The following is a 7,252-nucleotide window of genomic DNA, read 5'->3' on the forward strand; positions in this document are numbered from 1 at the left end:
TCTCATTTGTTACCTCCAGTTGCAATATCTTTCATTGGCACAATCTTGTTTTGGCAGTGGCTCCCCTACAGGAGAAGGAGGAGGAGGATGTAGAAAATGAAATCTTACACAGGATAAATAGTGTACTGGCGAAGAACAACTGATTTGGCTTCACTGAAATAGCAGTCTTTGCTGCAGGTACAGTACATGAGTTGGGTGAATTCAATTTACATCCAATCAACACTAAAAGCATAATATAACTGGGGTATGAGACAGATGGATTGACATTAAATTAATTTGGAGTACAGTTGCAGCAAGACTTCCCTACTCTTATATTCTAACCCTTTTGTAACAAATGCCAACATACCGTTAGCCTTCCTAATTGCTTGCTGTACCTTTGTGACTGGTGTACAAGGACACCCATGTCCCTCTGAACACTAACACTATCTAGTCTCTCCCATTCTAAAAAATAATCTGCTCTACTGTTTTTGCCACCTAGGTGGATGACTTCACACTTCCCTACATTATACTTCACCTGCCACCTATTTGCCCACTCATCTACCCTATCTATATCTCGTTTCATTTTTTTAATGTCATCCTCTGTATTTACTCTCCCTCCTAGTTTAGTGTCATCCGCAAATTTGGATATATTAAGTTCGATGTCCTCATCTAGATCGTTGATGTAGATTGTGAATAGTTGAGGCCCAAGCACTGATCCCTGTGGCACTCCACTAGTCATATCACACCAATCTGTAAAAGGACCCATTTATCCCAGCTCTTTGTTTTCTTCCCGTTAGCCATTCTTCAATCCATGCTAATATATTCCCCTTAATTCTATAGGCCCTAATCTTGTGGATCAACCTTTTATGCGGCACCTTATCAAATGCCTTTTGGAAATCTAACTACACTACATCCACTGATTCCCCCCCTATCTAATCTACTTGATATGTCCTCAAAAAATCTAAAAGATTTGTTAAGCATGACTTCCCTTTTGTAAAGCCATGTTGACTCTGTCTAATCATATTGTGATCCTCTAAGTACCCCACTACGACATCCTTAAATAAGGATTCTAGAATTTTCCCTTCCACCGATGTCAGAATAACTGGTCTATAGTTCCCCATCTTTTCTCTCTCACCTTTCTTAAATAGTGGTGTGACGTTTGCGATCTTCCAATCAATGGGAACCATTCCAGAATCCAAAGAATTTTGGAAGATCAGACATAAGGCGTCCACTATTTCATGAGCTACCTCTTTTAAAACTCTAGGATGCAAACCATCAGGTCCAGGGGACTTGTCACTTTTTAATGCCAACAATTTCCGTAGCACCAATTCTTTGCTAACGTAAATTTCCCTAAGTTGCTCCTTATCATTAGTCCCTTGGTTCATCTCTATTTCTGGTAAACGTCTTGTGTCTTCTAACGTGAAGACAGAAGAAAAGTATTTATTTAGGAAGTCTGCCATATCCTTATCCCCCATTATAATTCCTCCTGTCTCTGCCTGTAATGGACCCATGTTTACTTTTGTTAGCCTATTCCTCTTAATGTATTTATAAAAACTCTTACAATCTGTCTGAATGTTCCTAGCTAGCTTGCCCTCATAATCTATTTTCTCACTCTTAATGAGCTTTTTGATTTTCCTTTGTTGGTCCCTAAAACACTCCCAGTCCTCAGGTTTGCTACTCTTTTTGGCAGTTTTATAGGCCTTTTCTTTTAGTTTTATACTTTCTCTAACTGCTCTAGTTAGCCACGGATGAACTGCTTTCCTTGTGGTACTCTTATTCCTCAAGGGAATATGTGACCGCTGAGAATTATGCGCTACATCTTTAAACGTTTGCCATTGTTGGTCTATTGTTATATCCATTAATCTAATTCCCCAGTCTATTTTAGCTAATTCTTCCCTCATATCTGCAAAGTTAGCTTTATTTAAATTTAAGACCCTTGCTTTGGATTTGACTACATCGCTCTCTAACTTAATACTAAATTCTATCATGTTATGATCACTCTGCCCTAGAGGAGCCTTAATATCTATATTACTGACTAGCCCTGTTTCATTACACAAAACAAGGTCTGGGATGGCCTGTCCCCTAGTTGGTATAGCTCCAGAAAGCTATCTCTCATACATTCTATAAACTCCTCCTCTACCCTACTTTTGCCAATTTGGTTTTCCCAATCTATGTGAAGATTGAAATCATCCACTATTACTGTATTACCTTTGCTACATGCTCCTCTAATTTCTTGATTAATACCCTGCGCTATGCTGTGATCACTGTTTGGGGGTGTATAAACTACCCCCACTAATGTTTTCTGCCCCTTGTTATTTCGTAATTCTACCCATACCGTCTCTATATCCTGGTTATCTGATTTGAAATCCTTCCTCTCTACTGTTTTTATTCCATCCTTTATTAACAAGGCTAACCCCCACCTCGTTTTCCACATTGTCTATCCTTCCTATTAGCTGAAAACCCCGGAATATTTAACTCCCACCCTAGATCTCCCTGTAACCATGTCTCAGTAATGGCTACTAGATCTTACCTGTTTGTATCTATCTGTGCCCTTAATTCATCTATCTTATTCCGAATGCTTCGTGCATTCAGATATAACAATTTTAATTTCTTACCATTTCCCCTAATCCCTGCTGCCCTATCTTTTTTATTGAGCTTCTTATCCCTCTTTGACCTATCCTGTTTATCTCTCTTGCTATTCTGTTCTGCCACCTTTAGTTTTCTTAACTTATAAACTAATTCTTGCATCAAACCTCAGTAATTGCATGAACAAAATTCTGATGCGTATTTGGCTGTAATGTTTGTGAGGAAGGATATTGGTGAAACCTATGAGGTTTGATGAACTTAGCCAATAGTCAGAGATTAATCAAAATAAGCAATGAAATCCCTCATGTAAGTTATACTCACAGAATTGAAAGGTGAGTATTTTCTGACAACCTTTTTTTGTAATTCTATTAAAATCAGTGTTTCTATCCATCACGACATTGAATTTGGTCAGTGGCAGTGGTAGAGATTTGTTACCCTGTACCTACTCCTTATTGCGTCTCAAACTAAAGACATTTACTGTCATCTTTTATCTCTGACATTAATGGACTTTTAACTGTCCTTTTCAGCTTTTCCTGTACAAACCTGAATTCATTACGGAATAGTTTTAGAGAAGGAGTGTACTCCATTCCAGTTACTTTCTAGTGAAGGCCAAATGCTTTCTCATTGTGCTAGAGTTTCATAGCAAGATATTTTTCATTTATGTTCTAAACACAAGCCTCAGGCAAATGCAACACAGTGAAAAATGGTGGCCAGCAACATTAGAAAGGAGAGTATGTTATAACCTCCAGAACCTATTTTACAATTCTTAATGAAGCTATTTATGTGCAAAAAAGTGCCATTAATCAATTTTTCTCATTTTGCTCATTTTGATTGTTCAAAATCTCGAGGTCTTATTTCTGTATGAGTTCAGTAATTTCCCAATGGTTCAATTGATAAAAACACATTGAATTGACCTGTACATATCAAGAAGATCTCAAGGACTATCCTCAATTTCTCTCAAGTTAGCTGCTTTCACCTAGAGTTGTGGCAATGCTGTTACTGTTGACTCAGGAGAGAGTAAAATATAGATCAGGTTCCTGTTTCTGATCGCTATGTATCATCCCTCTTGGAAAATATATATTGAGTATTATAGGAGAGGATGGGAATGTGATTGATGGTGATACCTCCACCCACTTGGTCATAGCTTGTCAATTTTTACTGTCTAGCTTCCCCACTGAAAAATGGTACCTACAATATTCCCTATTGCTTGATGGCAGTAATAACTTCACCAGTGTTTTACATGTGCAAAACTTTATGTCAGCCTTGCTCAGTTTGTAGTACGTCTGCCTCTGAGTCAGAAGGTTAAGGTTCAAGCCCCGCATTGGCAATTAAAGCGAGACTGACACTTCATTGCATTGCTGGGACAGGCTGCATTATGAGAAGTCTTTGGATGAGATGTTAACCCAGGGGTCTGACTGCAAGTTCTGGTAGATCTTAAAGATCATTTAGCACTACTTGAAAAGAGAAGGGAGTTTTTCCCAGCATCCTAGCCAACTGCAGTATGAAACATTTGGGACATACTCCTGATGTAAAAGGCGTTATATCAAATGTAACGATTATTATTACCATTGTTTCATGGCTGTTTGGAAGACATTGCTATGCTCAAATTGTCTGCTGCATTTGTCTATGAAATATAATCACTACACTCTACTTATAGATTCTGTGAAGCCTTTTTGAGACAAAAATGACAAAGAACTACAGCATGGAAACAGGCCACTCGGCCCAACCAGTCCGTGACAGTGTTTATACTCTGAATCTCCACAAGCTCCTTACTTCCTCCCATACCCTTCTATTCCCGATCTCTCATCTGAAGGGCTAGCTTCCTCTTAAATGCATCTACCCCATCCGCTTCAGGCAGAGCGTTCCACAACCGCCCTAACCTCCTTGTGAAGTAGTTCCTCCTGCATTCTCTTTTAGATCCCCTAGTCACTATCTTTTGATAATGTGAAAGACACTTTAACACTGTAAATACATGTTTTTATCAGATTTTTCGTCATTATTATAATTAAATTAATCAGTCAAAAAAGTTCAGTCCTATTATTAAAGCAAACGTCATTCATTAAGATCTCTGAGTTATTAGAACCTGCCTAAGCCAACACATCTGGCTTGGATAAGTTTGGATACATGTGTTTGTTAGTTTTATAACTAGGTCACATCTTAATATTCTAACCACTGATATATAGAGCCGGGAAGCATAACAATCATACAGATTTTGCACAGAACACCTCTGTTCAGTTAAACCACATTCTATTCACAACTCTTCTAAGAATAAAACATAAGACCTTGATGATATTTGAGGAGAAATAAAACATTAGACACAAACGTCAAGGTACAAGAAATAGCTGAAATACATGAAATACAAGAAGGAATCCAAACTGCAGATTGTTTTCAGCAAGTGACTCCCTGGAGCATTAAATCCATTGAAGATATAGTGATGGGGGAAAATATAAAATTCTGAAGACCTTATTTCTACATGGTGACCGCCAATTATTCCTGTTCAAGGCAGTATTTTGTGATGCCTTGAAAAATAAATTTGTATATTTCTTTTATATTTTCAGTTCAATTAGAATATACTTCAACTCATCTTGGAGTTTTGTAGATTTTTTTTCGAGCAGTTAGTCAATGGAGAGATCTTTAAAGATATTTATCTTGTCATAATAATAATAATCCTTGCATTTGATATAGAGCTTTTCACATCTTCTAGACGTCTCAAAGCGCTTCACAGAATATACTGTAAAGTGAATTGACCGTATAGTTGTGGGCGAAACGTGACAGCCAATTGTGCACAGCAGTGTTCCACAAACAGTCATGGATTGAAAATGACCAATTTATTATTGTTTTGTTTTGGAGGGATTATTATTGGCTGGTTATGCTGAATTATTTGCTATTTTCAAATACTTCCATGAAAATCACAGATTAGATCCCTTTATTAATATCTTCCACCTTGATAACTTAAAATTTAGTGAGTAAAACTCAAAGGATAACATATGTGAGAAAGGTCATCCTTTGAAAGAGTTAAATTTGGTGTCCAACTGAGATTAAAATTCATACGGTGAACTTCTATGTCAAATGCTAAGGGGTATTTTGAGCCATTTCAGCCTAATTCTGAAATGAAATGGCTTTTTGATGGCAGTATTATGGTAGTATTTTACACATATGTATCCTGAATTTCAATCCTCTGGCACTAGATATGATTGAATTTAACTGAATACTAGAGGACTGACATAGATTAACAATCCTCCTGGTGAAATGCTCCATTGGAGATACACTTTCAAGGTGACTGCACTACTAGAGATAAATTTACAAAAGGTTCACTTTATGTACGTCCAATGGATGGATTGAAACCAATAACTATAAGAAAAATGTCACCGCTGCTCGCAACAAATTATTGCAAGGAGATTTCCAGCACCTGAAATGCTGAGAAGATTAATAATAATAGTCGTTGATATTAGTGCTCATAATGTCAAAATGTCTCAAAGTGCTTCACAGGTAATTATTATTCAGTGAAGTGACTGTATTTGTAAGTGAACACAGCAAACACTTTTACATACAGCAATTTTACATCCCACAGGCATCCACAAAGTGAACAATCAATTTATTTAGCAGATTGTTGTCAAGGACAGCGGGCAAAACCCTCTTCTTTTTTTCAAATAGCATTATGTTATCAGTTGGAGAGGCAGATTTAATAACTCATCTGAAGGACAGCACCTCCAATAGTGTAGCATTCCCCCAGGATAATAAAAGTATGAAATAAGTAAAGTAGGAAATAAAAGTACGACTTAAGGCAAAGTGCTAAGATACATGATTACTTTAGGTCAGTGGTGGCCAACCTTTTGTTGGCCACAAAATACATTTTCTTGATTGAATATTTCTTGATTGATGCCATAAATCAAAAAATATTCAATCAAGAAAAAAATGGAAACAAAACATTGATTTGAAACAGACTCACCTATATGAGTGCAAATGTTCGACCGGCCACTAGTTGATGGCCCTGTGGCTCACAGGCCTTGGGTTGGCCACCAATACTTTAGGCGTACAGTCGGCTCACAGCACTTATATGCACACAAGGGGAATTAAAGTTGTTAGTAGCATTATATTATAGCATAATGTAATAATTATGAAAATAGCAAAGTGAAGCTAACTGCAACAAATCTACTGGGCAGAGTTGATACAAGCACAGCTGAGGAACCTATTGTACTGAAAGCTTACTGCTGAGAAATGTTAATCTTGGTGTGCGATATTATTATAATAATGCTTCATATGATATCGAACCTTAACAAGTCATCAAAATGTCTCAAAGCGCTTCATAGGAATTACTGTAATGTGTAGGCAGGTGAAGCTGCTTATATTAGAATAGACAAAGCAACATTTGGGACATCCACCTGACGTGCAAGGCGTTATACAAATGTAATTTTATTCTTGTTGTTGTTGTTACTCCACTTGTGTTGGCCTTCAATTTATAAATGGTTAGAAAGTTGTGGAATCAAGCTCTACATCAGGACTTTAAGCTCACAGTTTAGGCTGACACGCCAGTATAGTAATGTGGAAGCATTGCAATATCTGAGATGCTGTCCCTTGGATAAGCTGTAAATCAGAGGTTCCTTCTGCCTGTCCTCAGGTACACATTAAAATACAGAATGAAAACAGGGAGGTTGTGAGCTCAGATTTGCAGTGGTAGCAGTTCTAA

Source organism: Callorhinchus milii, unplaced genomic scaffold (assembly GCF_018977255.1).
Source record: "Callorhinchus milii isolate IMCB2004 unplaced genomic scaffold, IMCB_Cmil_1.0 Scaffold4, whole genome shotgun sequence".
Classification (NCBI taxonomy): domain Eukaryota; kingdom Metazoa; phylum Chordata; class Chondrichthyes; order Chimaeriformes; family Callorhinchidae; genus Callorhinchus; species Callorhinchus milii.